Source organism: Odocoileus virginianus, chromosome 13 (assembly GCF_023699985.2).
Source record: "Odocoileus virginianus isolate 20LAN1187 ecotype Illinois chromosome 13, Ovbor_1.2, whole genome shotgun sequence".
NCBI lineage: Eukaryota > Metazoa > Chordata > Mammalia > Artiodactyla > Cervidae > Odocoileus > Odocoileus virginianus.
Genome location: NC_069686.1, coordinates 55229085 through 55245633, shown reverse-complemented (window position 1 = coordinate 55245633; position 16549 = coordinate 55229085). Strand labels below are relative to the sequence as shown.

The 16549-nt window shown below is 39.9% G+C and overlaps 2 long non-coding RNA genes across 9 annotated transcripts in view; one reads left to right on the top strand and one right to left on the bottom strand.

Annotated features, from left to right (window-relative positions):
* The window catches only part of LOC110145249 (uncharacterized), a 116570-nt gene that overhangs the window by 4044 nt on the left and 95977 nt on the right, over positions 1-16549 (top strand). The gene's annotated exons all lie outside the window — the stretch shown is intronic.
* Positions 16235-16549, bottom strand: part of LOC110145231 (uncharacterized) — a 36755-nt gene continuing 36440 nt past the window's right edge. Inside the window, exon 3 of the long non-coding RNA XR_002316152.2 lies at positions 16235-16350. This is a non-coding gene — a long non-coding RNA (uncharacterized lncRNA). The remainder of the gene's footprint in view (positions 16351-16549) is intronic.

Sequence of the window (16549 nt, the reverse complement as noted above, 5' to 3'; positions counted from 1 at the left end):
GAGTGACTTCTTAGAAGTGTTTCAGTTTCCAGCACTTGTGAAAAGTGTCATTTGTGGAGGTTCCTCATCACTCGCCTGCCCAAATGCTTTGCCTGCTTGAGGCCCTTTCCACTTCCTCCTTGCTGCATGCCACGATGGTCAGCGTCTGTACCGCTGCGGTGGCTCAGCCTTCTTCAGCTATGCAGAGCCTTCTGGGGCACATCCGGCCAAGGCCTTTTTGACCGCCCTGTTTGCATATGCACCCCTCTTCCTGCTTACTTGTCTCCAAATACTGAGAAGCCGAGGAAGGCGCTAGAAGGCCTCTTGGGGATGATCCTTGATCAATATGAAAAGGAAAGTAGTGGTGGATGGGTGGCGTTTGTTTGACTGCCCTAAATTCATTGCTTTCTGTTAGTACCCTGGTTTTCCTTTTAGTTCAGGTCAACCAGGTGCTTTGTTCTTGTCAGTTTCCAAACCCAGTTCCTAGCCTTTTAAACATTTGTCCATCTTACAGTATCCTGCTAATAAATCCCCTTTTGCCTAAGATAGCAGCAGTCAGTTTCCATTACTTGCATAAATTTAAGAGCCCTAAGTGATGCAGAAGCCCAGAGAGTTTAAATGATTTTCCCAATATCTTGGAGAAACTAGGGAACAGAGTTCAGACTAAAAACCCAGTTCTGACCCCTTTTCAGGACTGTCCAGTTATAATGCCACAAGCATTGTTTAATTTTGACTGCTTATACAGGTTACAGGTTGCCATATTTCCTAGGTCATTTCTGTTCTTTAATATCAATTTAGGACATGTCTCTGAATCTTAAAATGTCCAAGAAATTCATGGCACTCCATTTCCATTATTTTAAAGTGGGAAACTATTTTTTTTTTAATTAACTTGGGTACTTGTTGCACAGGTGACTATTTGCAAATTGTCAGACCAATCAAATCTATAGAGAGCATTGATTAAGGCAGATAGATAAATGGTCAAGATGCCCATGCAGCATAGTGGTCATAGAGGATGATGGCTATGAACTGTGGCTTCTCCTTTCTCAAGTTGTGTGACCTTAGATAGCTTAGTGTGTAGAGAGGGCACTGACCTTGCAATCAAGAGACTTGAATGTCAGCTTCTTAGGTTAATCTGTTTCTTCATCTTTAAAAATGATAGGAATATCTAACTCACAGAGTTGTTGTAAAGCATAAATTTTTAAAAAGCATGTTGCAAATTATAAAACAACTATATGAAAAGATCAAAAGGAATATGATTGAATTATGAAGTAATGACTCTTTTACTTATTACTTCATTTCAATTCAGTTCAGTCGCTCACTCATGTCCGACTCTTTGTGACCCCATGAACCGCAGCATGCCAGGCCTCCCTGTCCATCACCAACTCCCAGAGTCCACCCAAACGCATGTCCATTGAGTCGGTGATGCCATCCAACCATCTCATCCTCTGTCATCCCCTTCTCCTTTTGCCCTCAATCATACCCAGCATCAAAATCTTTTCTAATGAGTCAGCTCTTCTCAGCAGGTGGCCAAAGTATTGGAGTTTCAGCTTCATCATCAGTTCTTCCAATGAACACCCAAGACTGATCTCCTTTAGGATGAACTGTTTGGATCTCCTTGCAATCGAAGGGACTCTCAAGAGTCTTCTCCAACACCACAGTTCAAAAGCATCAATTCTTCGGTGCTCAACTTTCTTTATAGTCCAACTCTCACATCCATACATGACCACTGGAAAAACTATAACCTTGACTAGATGGACCTTTGTTGACAAAGTGATGTCTCACCTTTTTAATATGCTGTCTAGGTTGGTCATAACTTTCCTTCCAAGGAGTAAGTGTCTTAATTTCATGGCTACAGTCACCATCTGAGGTGATTTTGGAGCCCAGAAAAATAAAGTCAGCTACTGTTTCCACTGTTTCCCCATCTATTTGCCATGATGTGATGGGACTGGATGCCATGATCTTGGTTTTCTGTATGTTAAGCTTTAAGCCAACTTTTTCATTGTCCTCTTTCACTTTCATCAAGAGGCTCTTTAGTTCCTCTTCACTTTCTGCCATAAGGGTGGTGTCATCTGCATATCTGAGGTTATTTCTCCCAGCAATATTGATTCCAGCTTGTGCTTCTTCCAGCCCAGTGTTTCTCATGATGTACTCTACATATAAGTTAAATAAGCAGTGTGATAATTATACAACCTTGATGTACTCCTTTTCCTATTTGGAACCAGTCTGTTGTTCCATGTCCAGTTCTAACTGTTGCTTCCTGACCTGCATACAGGTTTCTCAAGAGGCAGGTCAGGTGGTCTGGTATTGTGATTTCTTTCAGAATTTTCCACAGTTTATTTTGATCCATACAGTCAAAGGCTTTGGCATAGTCAATAAAGCAGAAATAGATGTTTTTCTGGAACTCTCTTGCTTTTTCAATGATCCATCGTATGTTAGCAATTTGATCTCTGGTTCCTCAGCCTTTTCTAAAACCAGCTTGAACATCTGGAAGTTCACAGTTCATGTATTGCTGAAGCCTGGCTTGGAAAATTTAAAGCATTACTTTACTAGCATGTGAGATGAGTGCAATTGTGCAGTAGTTTGAACATTCTTTGGCATTGCCTTTCTTTGGAATTGGAATGAAAACTGACCTTCTCCAGTCCTGTGGCCACTGCTGAGTTTTCCAAAGTTGCTAGCATATTGAGTGCAGCACTTTCACAGCATCATCTTTCAGGATTTGAAATAGTTAAACTGGAATTCCATCACCTCCACTAGCGTTGATCATAGTGATGCTTCCTAAGGCCCACTTCATATTACAGGATGTCTGGCTCTAGGTAAGTAAGCACACCATCGTGATTATCTGGGTCGTGAAGATCTTTTTTGTACAGTTCTTCTGTGTATTTTTGCCACCTCTTCTTAATATCTTCTGCTTCTGTTAGGTCCATACCATTTCTGTCCATTATCGAGCCCATCTTTGCATGGAATGTTCCCTTGGTATGTCTAATTTTCTTAAAGAGATATCTAGTCTTTCCCATTCTATTGTTTCCTCTATTTCTTTGCACTGATCACTGAGGAAGGCTTTCTTATCTCTCCTTGCTATTCTTTGGAACTCTGCGTTCAAATGGGTATATCCTTCCTTTTCTTTGCTTTTCACGTCCCTTCTTTTCACAGCTATTTGTAAGACCTCCTCAGACAGCCATTTTGCTTTTTGCATTTTTTTTCCCTTGGGGATGGTCTTGCTTCCAGTCTCCTGTACAATGTCACGAATCTCTGTCCATAGTTCATCAGGCAGTCTGTCTATCAGATCTAGTCCCTTAAATCTATTTCTCACTTCCACCGTATAGTCATCAGGGATTTGATTTAGGTCACATCTGAATGGTCTAGTGGTTTTCTCTACTTTCTTCAATGTACAGACCTAAAGTTTTAAAGTTTGTCCCTCTTTCCACAGAAGTCATCTTGGGGCCTGTTTGCTTACTCTTTTAAAGCTACCATCATCCAAAATATTTTTAGAAGGTTTCCTTCAGCCTTGCCTTCAGAGCCTGTTGCACATTCCTTTAAATATCTTCATAGGTGGAAAATCTTGCCCCTTGAGTGTTTGCATATCTTGCCCAGAGGCACAGGTCAACAGTGCCCAGCCATGGGGACAGGAGCTCTATCTCCTGCAGACCTGGGTCATGCAGCATGTGGCACAAGCCTTCTTGGAGGAGGTCGCCATTAGCCCCACCATAGAGCCACCAAGCAGACAACTCACAAACCGCAGGGCAATTATACCAAAGAAATTCTCACACTGTTAAGAAAGTTCTAGGGCCGAAAACAAATTTATAACCTGGGATCAGGCAAAGGGAAGGAGAAGACAAAGGGAATTTGACTTTGACAGGCAGTGGGATTTGAGTACAGAACTTCCCACAGGACTGGGGAAACAGACTCTTGGAGGGCATGGACAAAACCTAGTGTGCACCATGAGAAAGGAGCAGTGTCCCCACAAGAGACTGAGCCAGGCTTGCTTGTGAGTGTCCAGGAGTCTCAATGGAGGCGTGGATTGACAGTTTGGCCTTAGGTCAAACAAAAGAGAGGGAACACAGCCCCACCAATCAACAGAAAACTAGATTAAAGATGTACTGAGCATGCCCCTGCCCAGTAAACAAGACCCAGTTTCCCCCACAGTCAGTCTCTTCCATTGGGAAGCATCCATAAGCCTCTTATTCATCAGAGGGCAGACAGAATGAAAACCACAATCAGAAAACTAACCAAACTGCTCACATGGACCACAGCCTTGTCTAACACAATGAAACTATGAGCCATGCTCTGTAGGGCCACCCAAAACACACAGGTCATGATGGAGAGTTCTGACAAAACATAGTCTACTGGAGAAGGAAATGACAAACCACTTAAGTATTCTTGCTTTGAGAACCCCATGAACAGTATAAAAAGGCCAAAGGGTATGACACTGAAAGATGAACTCCGCAGGTCGACAGGTGCCCAATATGCTACTGGAGATCAGTGGAGAAATAACTCCAGAAAGAATGAAGAGATGGAGCCGAAGCAAAAACAGCACCCAGTTGTGGGTGTGACTGGTGATAAAAGCAAAGTCCGATGCTGTAAAGAGCAATACTGCATAGGAATCTGGAATGTTAGATCCATGAATCAAGGCAAATTGGAAGTGGTCAAACAGGAGATGGCAAGAGTGAACATGGACATTTTAGGAATCAGCAAACTAAAATGGACTGGAATGGGCAAATTTAATTCAGATGGCCATTATTCTACTACTGTGGGCAAGAATCCCTTAGAAGAAATGGAGTAACCCTCATAGTCAACAAAAGAGTCCAAAAGGCAGCACTTGGATGCAGCCTCAAAAATGACAGAATGATCTCTGTTTGTTTCCAAGGCCAACCATTCAGTCTCACAGTAATCCAAGTCTATGCCCCAACCAGTAATGCTGAAGAAGCTGAAGTTGAGTAGTTCTATGAAGACCTACAAGACCTTCTAGAACTAACACCAAAAAAAGATGTTCTTTTCAACATAGGGGACTGGAATGCAAAAGTAGGAAGCCAAGAGATACCTGGAGTAACAGGCAAGTTTGGCCTTAGAGTACAAAATGAAGCAGGGCAAAGGCTAACAGTTTTGCCAAGAGAATGCACTGGTCATAGCAAACACCGTCTTCCAACAATACAAGGAATGACTCTACACATGGACATCACCAGATGGTCAACACCGAAATCAGATTGATTATATTCTTTGCAGCCTTAGACGGAGAAGCACTATACAGTCAACGAAAGCAAGACCAAGAGCTGAATGTGGTTCAGATTATGAACACCTTATTGCAAAATTCAGATGTAGATTGAAGAAAGTGGGGAGAACCACTAGACAGTTCAGGTATGACCTAAATCAAATCCCTTATGATTATACAGTGGAAATGACAAATAGATTCAAGAGATTAGATTTGATAGAGTGCCTGAAGAACTATGGACAGAGGTTCATGACATTCTACAGTAGGTGGTAATCAAAACCATCTTCAAGAAAAAGAAATGCAAAAAGGCAAAATGGTTGTCTTGAGGGGGCCTTACAGATAGCTGAGAAAAGAAGAGAAGCAAAAGGCAAAGAAGAAAAGGAAAGATATACCCTTCTGAATGCAGAGTTTCCAAGAATAGTCAGGGGAAGTAAAAAAAGGCTTCCTCGGTGATCAGTGCAAAGAAACAGAGGAAAACAATAGAATGGGAAAGACTAGAGATCTCTTCAAGAAAATTAGAGATACCAAGGGAACATTTCATGCAAAGATGGGCACAATAAAGGACAGAAATGGTATGGACCCAACAGAAGCAGAAGATACTAAGAAGAGGTTGCAAGAATACATAGAAGAGCTATCCAAAAAAGATCTTCATGAACCAGATAACCATAATGGTATGATCACTCACCTAGAGCCAGACATCCTGGAATTTGAAGTCAGATAGGCCTTAGGAAGCATCACTACAAACAAAGCTTGTGGAGGTGATGGAATTCCAGTTGAGCTATTTCAAGTCCTAAAAAATGATGCTGTGAAAGTGCTACACTCAATATGCCAGCAAATCTGGAAAACTCAGCAGTGTCCACAGGACTGGAGAAGGTCAGTTTTCATTCCAATTCCAAAGAAAGGCAATGCCAAAAATGTTTAAAATGTTTAAACTACTGCACAATTGCACTTATCTCACACACTAGCAAAGTAATGCTCAAAATCCCCCAAGCTATGCTTCAAAAGTACGTGAACTGAGAACTTCCAAATGTTAAGCTAGATTTAGAAAAGGCAGAGGAGTCAGAGATCAAAATGCAAACATCCGTTGAATCATAGAAAAAGAAAGAGAGTTCCAGAAAAACATCTGCTTTATTGTCTACGCCAAAGCCTTTGACTGTGTGATACACAACAAACTGTGAAAAATTCTTCAAGAGATGGGAATACCAGACCAGCTTACCTACTTCCTGAGAAATCTGTATGCAGGTCAAGAAGCAACAGTTAGAACCAGACATGGAACAATGGACTGATTCTGAATTGGGAAATGAGTACATCAAGGCTGTATATTGTCACCCGCTTATTTAACTTACATGCAGAGTATAACATGTGAAATGCCAGGCTGGTGAAGCACAAGCTGGAATCAAGATTTCCGGAAGAAATATCAATAAACTCAGATATGCAAATGACACCACTCTTATGGCAGAAAGCAAAGAAGAACTAAAGAGCCGCTTGATGAAAGTGAAAGAAGAGAGTGAAAAAGTTGGCTTAAAGCTTAACATTCAGAAAACTAAGATCATGGCATCCAGTCCCATCATGTCATGGCAAATAGATGAGGAAACAATGGAAATAGTTTTCCATTTCCATTTTCTTTGTCTCCAAAATCACTGCAGGTGGTGACTGCAGCCATTAAATTAAAAGATGCTTGCTCCTTGGAGGAAAAGCTATGACCAACCTAGATAGCATATTAAAAAGCAGAGGCATTGCTTTTCTTTCAAGGGCTCATCTAGTCAAAGCTGTGGTTTTTCCATTAGTCATGTATGGATTTGTTGGCTGGACCATAAAGAAAGCTGAATACCAAAGAATTGATGCTTTTGACCTCTGGTGTTGGAGAAGACTCTTGAGAGTCCCTTGGACTGCAAGGAGATCAAACCAATCAATTGTAAAGGAAATCTGTCCTGAATAGTCATTGGAAGGACTGATGCTGAAGTTGAAGCTCCAATACATTGGCCACCTGATGCAAAAAATGGACTCATTGGAAAAGACCCTGATGCTGGGCAAGATTGAGGGCAGGAGGAGAAGGGGATGACATAGTATGAGATGGTTGGATGACATCACCGACTTAATGGATGTGAGTTTGAGCAGGCTCCAGGAGTTGTTGATGGACTGGGAAGCCTGGCATGCTACAGTCCATGGGGTAGCAAAGAGTTGGACATGACTGAGCAACTGAACTGTACTAACTTGAGATGACTTAAAAACTGCTTCTGACCATGTTTCTAGAAAGTAGTTCTAGAACAATTTGTTGAAGAGTCACTTCCCTGAGATAAAAACATTATATGCTCATGGGGACTTTCCTGATGATCCAGTGGTTAGTTAGGACCCAGCACTTCCACTGCAGGGGTCATGAGTTCATTCCCTGGTCAGGGAATTAAGAGCCTGCTTGCCACTTTGCATGGCCAAAATCCAAAACAACAACCAGAACAACAACAACAAAAATGCAAAACAGCCCAAAACAAAAATTACACTCATTCTATGTTTGATTTCAATTGAACAACTATTTCATTTAGTAATGTTATTTGTACAGTGTTTGAAATGGGGTGAGATTCTGTAGAATATCACCCTAGTTCCCACCACCACCTGCAAATTATGAATAGTTTATTTAAAATAGAACTCTCCATTTGAAAGAGAATCACTGTTACACTCTCCCTACACACATACCATATTACATATAAAAACGAAGTCCATATGGACTATAAATCCTCAATGTAGGATAAAATCTTCCTCCTCTTTGGCTTGCTAAGCCCACCATGTTCTGATTCCTGCTGCCCTCTCAAGTTTTTCTCCTCTCCTTGAGCCATTGACTACATCAGCCTTCCAGCTCTTCACATCCCAAGGCCATTCCCACCTTCATCTTCTCCCCTAATCAGTAGTTATTCCTGATCAGTTTATATCTTATCTCCTCAGAGAAGCTTTTCTTGGTCACTCAATCTGAAATAGCCCGCCTCACCCTACCACATCACCATGTTTTAATTCTATGGTGAAATGCTTCATGTTTTATATCAGTTCATTGCATTATTGTCCATCTTTACCACCTAGGAAAACATCCCCACTAGAATTTGAAGAGGACCTAGCATATGATAAGTGGTCAACAAATAGTTGACTGGATGAGTTGGATAATAAAGATAAAAATGTAAGTATATTAGAAAATCAGAAGAAAATTTAGGAAAGTAATCTGAAAGTGAAAGAGATGTTTTCTTAAGTAAAAGTAGAAATCCATCACCATTCATGGAAAGGTTTGGTTACATAATTTTTCCAGTGGCTAAACATTTTTTTTAGAAATTATGGGATTAGAAAAATATTTATATCATGTGTGACAAAGTCAAATGGTAAGAACAAGGCAAATAATCCAACAGAAACATTGGCAAAGGGTTTTAACACAAATTCCCTGCAGAAGAAATTTAAGTGGACAGTTAACATGGACAAAGAGGCTTTTCATTGCTGACAGTAAGGGAACCACAAATCAAACAATGACAGATACCATTTTTCAGCCATGATTCACAACATTTAAAAAGAGAAGAAAAAAAAAATCCAGTGCTGAGAATATATAGGAAAATGGACATGTATGGAACAGTGTATGTCAGTTGCTCTAAAACTGTGTCAGTTCTTGAAAATGAATTGCCATAGCCTCCTGCAAAATGAACCATCAGCATCTGTTAAAACTTAAACTTCCATTATGACACAGGGAGCTCAACCCAGTGCTCTGTGACAGCCTAGAGGAGTGGGATGGGGTAGGGGGTGGGAGGGGCATTCAAGTGGAAGGGGATATGAATGTATATATATATATATATGTGTGTGTGTGTGTATATATATACTTATGGCTGATTCATATTTTTGTATGGCAGAAACCAACACAGCATTGTAAAACAATTATCCTCCAATTAAAAATAAGCTGGAAAAAAAAAAAAAACAACTTAAACTCTGCTTAAGTTGGTCTTAGGAGTCCCATTTGGTGAATCCTAAAAAAATAAAAACTCTGATGATGGAGGGAGAGAAGGTTATGATCATGAAGTATTATTTAAAACTTTAAAGAGCTAGAAATATAGCCTTCATTTCAAGTACCTCTGTGACCAGGTTAAAGCTGAAATTTCTTTTAACTTAAAAGAAAAGGCACCTGGATCTTGAGGGACCCTGGCAGTCTCGGCCGTATGTCTGTACTAACCTGCAGGGATATGGAGCAGAGGTTGATATTTTTGTTTTCTCCTTGATAGCAGTACCCGGATCTTATTCTGGTGCCTATGTTCCCAGTCAAGGACGTTTCTCCACCTCCTATGTAGCTAGGTGTGGCTGTGTGGTCATGAGATCTAAGTGAAAGTATTTGAGCGGGACTTCTGGAAAATGCCTTTAAGGAAGACTGACTCAGGAGAAGCACCGTTCTGGTTTTGCCCTCCAGTTTTCTACTGCCTGTAACACAGATCGAATGACTAGAGTTCTTAGCCAGTAGGGATGATAAACTAAGCTTGAGACTAGAAGCCAGGTCCCAAGGAAGGTGGAAAGGAAAAATAGGAGGAGCTCAGGTCACTTATGACTCTGAAGTGCCATCTAAGCTGTGGCCCACATATGAAAAAGAGAAACCAGTAGGATTTAAGCCACTATCATCTGGCATTTTCAGTTATAGGCAACTGAATTTAATTCTAATCAATAATACCATGACATAATGTTAAATGCAAAAAGCAAGTTGGTAAGTAATAACCAGGAGGATATAAATTCAAATGCTTATAGGTGATAGACCAGTAATGTAAAAAGGTGGATTATTAGAGGCGTGAATAATAGGGACTAGAAAGGACCATGTTAAATTAGAAAGCCTGTGCAGCATCAATAATATCATCACCACGTAGGAATGGGTGTCCAGATTATTCATGTTAAATTTCCCTAATGTTTTGCCAACAAAACATTTTCCCTGACTCTGGGCTGCTAGTTTGTGGCCATTGATTTGTAGTGGGATCCAATATTTGGAAAACTGGGCGGGGAAAAGGGAGGATTAAGGGAGGGAGAAAGGAAGGAAGGATGAGCCCTGTGTATGTATATGTTTATATGTGGTATAAACAGAAACCATATAGAAAGTTGCATGTGAAACAATGGAGACCTAACAGGTGAGATTGAAGGAAGATTAAATTTTTCATTGTAACTTTTGGTATAACTCTTTATTTTCTGTCTGATTACAATGAATATACATTAATTTTTGTAATTTAAGAAAAATCTAATAAGGCAGGAGGAAAATTGCTGAGTTACCTAACTTGGAAATCCAATGCAAATATCACAACATAGTATAGAAAACTTTTAGGATAATTCAGCCTGAGCAAGTTCAATGTGTCTTAGGAGCAGATCATTACGTATTAACACCTAAAACTAAAAATACAAATTTGAGAGAGGAAACACAAGCACATTGTAGGTTGCAGTGATTTTTGTTAGGTATGGATGAATAGGAAGTCATATAAACACATGCACATGAGAAAAAAAATGTTTCAGGAAATGGAACCTTGATTATTTTTTAAGTGAAAGATGAAAAGAAGTGCATTCTGAGTTCTTTGAAGTTGCAATGTAACCCACTGTGTAATTACATGTAGTTTAACGTATTATGTTGGTTTCTATTAAAACTGCTTCTGGTTTTAGAGCAGCCCAGGTTTTTAAATAGTCATTGCTTTTTTCCTACGTTTGTCTCAGGCATTGCCCTCTCTTCAAAACACATATTTGAAAAATGTTTAGGCTTCTCTCAATCCAAAACTGGGCATTTGGTTCCAGTTTGATGAGAAGAAACTGAATTATGAATGCATTTTTTCCCTGACACATCTATTTTCATCCTTTAGTAAATCTGACAACCTGTGACAGCTCTCACATTTCTGGAACTCATCTCCCAATTACAGAAGAAGCTAATAATGATACTGTGATAAATAATGAATTATTTGACTGTTTGGGGTTTATCCAAAATGAAGTTTATCGGACTTTCTTCTTTCTCTACCCTCCCCCTACTCCAGCCCCTGACACTTACTGTATGCCATGGCAGCATTTGTGGTTGGAGAATTATGATCCTCAATAGCAGTCAGTTGCTCTAACATTGTGTCAGTGTTTTTTCCATAGAATAATAATTTTGCAGAAGGGACTTTGTATAACTCCCCAGTTTAGCAAATGAGGAAGCTGAAGTACAGAGAATTAAATGATTTATTTAAGATCTGACAATAAACTGGTAGCTTACTTTTACTTAAGTATATCTCTAGAGATTCACAGAAGAGAAGAGCTTTATTGAAAATCCACACAATTCTTGTATAAGTTCAGTGATGCTATCAAATCAGATGTAGTGTCTTATGATCAAGACACATGATAATAAATGAGAAAACTCAAGCCAGTTTAAGAATAAAAAGGATTTTTTTTCTTTAGAGGGAGTAGAGCTCAACTAAGTATAAATCTCAAGCAGTAAACGGTTTAGTCACAGCTGGATGCAAAGGTTCAAAAGTATCATCAGAAATTGCCTCTCTTTCTCTTTCAGCTTTGCTTGTTATCATGTTGGCTTCATTCTTAGGCAGCTTTACTCACACAGTGGCAAAAATGGCTTGTGTTCTAACAGTGGATCCATCCCAGTGTGGGGAGTACATCTTTTCCAATAGTCTTGGCAAAGGAACTAGGACTAACTAACTCTCCTTGGCTGCCTTGGACCAGGCGTCTTCCCTCAGCTCTTCACTGTGACTCCAGCTGGCCAAGCCCGGGTCACATGTCCCCCGTCCCCAACCAGTCCCACCAAAAAGAACCACGTGTACAGAAAGTGGAGGAGGAGTAGTCACAAAGGGAAAAATACGCATTTATTACCCAGAGAATGAATGTAAGGCAAGAAAAAACAAATGAAGTCCATTAAAAATTGCATTTGCATTGAATTATAAACTGATAAAACTGTCAGTGTCTTGCTTAGTGATTGGGGGCTCATGGTATGTTCATTGAAGCAAAAATACTACCAACTAAAAGCCGAAAAAATATAAATACACTGAAAATATTTTTGACTTTGCCAAAAAAAGGAAGAGATGAATTGCATGTTTGTGTTTATATTGGTTTAGTCACTCAGTCATGTCCGACTCTTTGTGATCCCATGGACTGTAGCCCACCAGGATCCTCTGTCCATGGGATTCTCCAGGCAAGAATGCTGGAGTGGGTTGCCCTTTTTCTTCTCCAGTATTTATATTGCCAGGCTATAAATGAACACAAAGGCAAATGAAAAATAAAAAACACTGGACATCTGCCAAACAATACATTCATCTAAATGTTTAATGATTCCCTCAGTCCTGCACATGGAGAGCAATCATTATATTTTTTGTAGTAGCATTTGTTGATTTCCATTTTATCTCAAATGCTGATGAGCTTCTGCTAGCTTTGCTTAATAGTATTCTGTTGAAAGATATATAATTATTCAGTTCATAAAGAGTAATGATCTATACACAGCCAATTTCTACCATAGTATAACCAGAATTCTGCTCACTCGTTAATCTGTTCATTTATTTGTTATGTCCCTGTTATGAATCAGGAACAAGGCTGGACTCTTAAGATTAAAGAGATGAGTAATTTGCAGTCCCACCCCTGAAGGAGTCAAAGTGCAGTAAGAGAAACAGACAAGTGAAAATTAAAGTATGCTATGAGAAGAGATTTGCACAGGGCTTTTAAAAACAAAGGCAGATCCTTAGCTCACTCAGCTGAGTGATCAGGGAAAGCTTTAAAGAAGGCTTAGGGAATGCTTTCCAGGATGAACAGGGAGTACAAGGTAATTCTGGAGAGAATAGATGTACAGTGACACAGAGGCTTTAGAAGAACCCTGGGAGTTTCAGAAATGGGTTACAACCGTGACCGTTGATATGGGGTGTGTATGGGGGAAGAGTCCATGTGAATCACTGTGCTAAGTTTGGACTTCATCTTGCAGTTCCAAAACCCTGGTCCCTCGACTGGAACCAAGCTGACAGTAAACAGCATCTGAAGAGCTTGTTAAAAATACAGATTGCTGAGGCCCCACTTTGGAAATTTTACTTCAAGAGGAATCTGTTGGAAAAAAGAAGTTCCCTAACATGATAATGGGGTACATCCAAGTCTGAGAGCCACTGTGTATGGGCAGTGAGGATCTATCAGAGGATACCAGGAAAGAGAATAATGTGTTTTGGAAAGAGAGCATTTTGCCAGTGGAAAGCTGCAAAAGAGCAGATCAAAACAGGAGATGGAAAGACCCAATAGACCACTGTGATAGAACAAATTAAGAAACGGCAGGTACCTGCACTGTAGCAGAAGCAGTTGTTCAGAGATGTTTCTGAGAAATGTAGTCATCAGCTCTAGATGATCTGTTTGATGTGGGAAGCAAAGTGTGTCTGTCTGTGGGAGGCAGGGGGTGGAATTAAGTTTATAAAGGGTGCCAATGAGTTGTGGGAGTGAGAGGTGAGCAGGAGGCATGGCTGTGTGTATAGCAGTGTGATGTTAGCTCAGGATGGAAACCAGGCTGGAACTTGCCATGGGCAGGAGACCAAAGATTGGGACTGGGCTGTCCAAGGTCCAGAGCCTCCAATTTGCAAACCTTGAAGTTGAAAACTTGTGGATAACTCCTTGCCTAGGGACACCTCTCCTTTGTGCTTGCTACCTGTGGGCCCTGCCAATAGTCACCTCTCATAGCTTCTGTAGTAGCTTCTTAGACTTTCTCTCTTGCTTATTTACTTCCTGAAGCTAAAAATTATGTATATGTACATGTTCTCAGAGCCTAGCCTTGTGCCTGCACATATTTGATGCCTCTATTTCTGAGTGAATGAATTATATTAATATCTATAATTATAGCTACAGCAGCCTCATTATATCTGTATAGATTTTTGGCCTCCCTTGTGTGTGTGTGTGTGTGTGTGTGATTATATAAACTAGTATTTCTGAAATTCACATGCATCCTTTATTATTTTCCAAAATGTACATTTTAATGATAAAGGAGAGTATGCAAAATACACTGCTTTCTTCCAAACATTAATTATTGTAAATGCCTGTATAATTAGTGGATCAGGCATCTCCTATAAATATTAATTTAGATTCCACCAAAAAAGAGCTTGGTTCACAAAAAAAAAAAGTAGTTTAAAAACATTCAATCTAATTAAAGACAAGGAACAGTTTTCATTTCATTTTATCTAAATATTGTGAATCCAGAGAGATTATTTTTAAGGAGAGTAATATGATCATGTATCTTGTTCTCATATGATGCTATATAGAATAAATAAGAAAAGTGTTACTCAATCTCATGAAAAAGAAATAATACAAGGACAGAAAATGTAAGACAAATTTGACGGTTACATTACTCTACATGTAAACTTTCATTCTATCCATTGACTGGATGATTCCTTTTTTGTTTATTCCCCATTATCTTTGCCTTCCTTGCTGCACATAAGTGTCTTGTGAGTACCTAACAGGAACATCCTACTTGTAGAGTTTGCAATCAACAGAAAACTCAAATAGTTACAACTTTTCTTTATAATCTACTCTTATGAGAAAGCAATGACAAGTAACCAAACTAATACAGTGATTTCAGAGTGCAATATCCAAGCAAATACAGGAATGTCTACCTTTCAAACCAATTATTTGGAATGGATCCCTGCTATAATACCGGTAATGAATTGTACCTCTCTGTCGGCCTATTTGACCCCTTGATACTACCCTGTGTGTGCTGATGTTCTATCCGCGTGATGTGGCCTAATTATCATGAAAATCTATGACTTCTTGTTTTCTCTGATCTCTAGGAGACTGTTTTGTACGTCTCTACTTATAATTTATGACGTGTGTATGCTGATTCTCTTTATTGACTCAGCTCCTATTTATGACTCTGTATTCCTTTTTTTTTCTTTTTTTTCAGTTTGGTTGTGGTATGTGGGATCTAGTTCCCTGACCAGATATCAAACCCAGGCCTCCTGCGTTTGGGAGCCTGGAGTCTTAGCCACTGGACCACAACGGAAGTCCCATAACCCTGTAATCTGTTTGCAGTATCCATCATACCTCACTGACTTTGCCCAATTTCTGGTTTTGGTTTCTCTGACCTGTTTTGACCATTTGCTACCCCAAAGCACAACGTAACATACTGTACTAAGGGCTTAATATGCTGGCCATTTGCTTGCATGTGTGTGGTAAGATACTTCAGTCGTGACCGACTCTTTGCGACCCTATAGATTATAGCCCATTAGGGTCCTCTGTCAATGGGATTCTCCAAGCAAGAATACTGGAGTGGGTTGCTTTGCCATGCTCCGGCAGATTTTCCTGACCCAGGGATCAAACCCGCGTCTCTTAGGTCTCCTGCATTGACAGGTGGGGGGTTTTGTTTGTTTGTTTTTGTTTTTACCACTAGTGCCACCTGGAAAGCCTAGTCATTGGCCTACTTGCTGTCAAATTCATTCATTCTTTGTCATTCTCTTATTCTGTCTGTATTAAAGGAAGCTGATTCCTGCCAGCTTCATTTCTTAGACTCACTTGCCCATGCCAAAAAAGAATTAGGATAATGAAAGGTAAAAAGATAAAATAGGAACACAGGCAGAAGAAGAGAAGCCAAGGTATTTGCCTCTTTCTCTGAATCAGGAAGCTTCTCCCATAGTGACTGCTTCTCCTCTGTGATTCCCATTCTAGGACCATCTGGGGTAAATGACTCCAGGGATCTGTTAACCTAGTCCCTCTTGTTGGTCTCTCCAAACCCTAGAGGTAGAGGATAGAGGCTTTCTGCCATTGCTTCTCACTGGGCTTCCCCTCTTTCCCCAGTTAGGCTTTCTGGCCCATCCAGCGCTTTTGTAACCAGTTCCTTATTAAATTCCCTTAACTGAACTATCTCGCTTGATTTCTGACTGGTCCCCAGAGACAACACTTGACAGATTGTTAGACAAAGAACCGAGTGATCATCATCATCTCAGAACTCATGTAGGTATTTCAAGGTTCACATCCCAAAATATCCAACAGAGATATAGAATAGCTAATAAACATGTTGTTGGAAATACATAATGCAATGGAAACATAGTCATTTAATTTTTTTAAAGGACCTTTCATTTAATTCTTATATTTATTCATTAGTAATTTCCCATCAATAACGAAACCATGGGGAATGAAGCAGAGTGAACAAAGAACCATCCCCACGCTGAGTCCAAAATAATCCCAAGCATATTTGCCTGCACAAAAGAAAGAAAGATGTAATCAGCACCCAGTGTAGGTAACAAAATACATTTAACATTGTTAATGTTAAATAACAATGGGGACTTCTGCTCTCCCCTGAAGAAACTCTGCATTAATTTTTTCATGACACAAAAGCAGCCACACTAATGGCAAGGAAGTCCAGGATAGTTGTCAGTGACCCAAATGGCCTAGGAG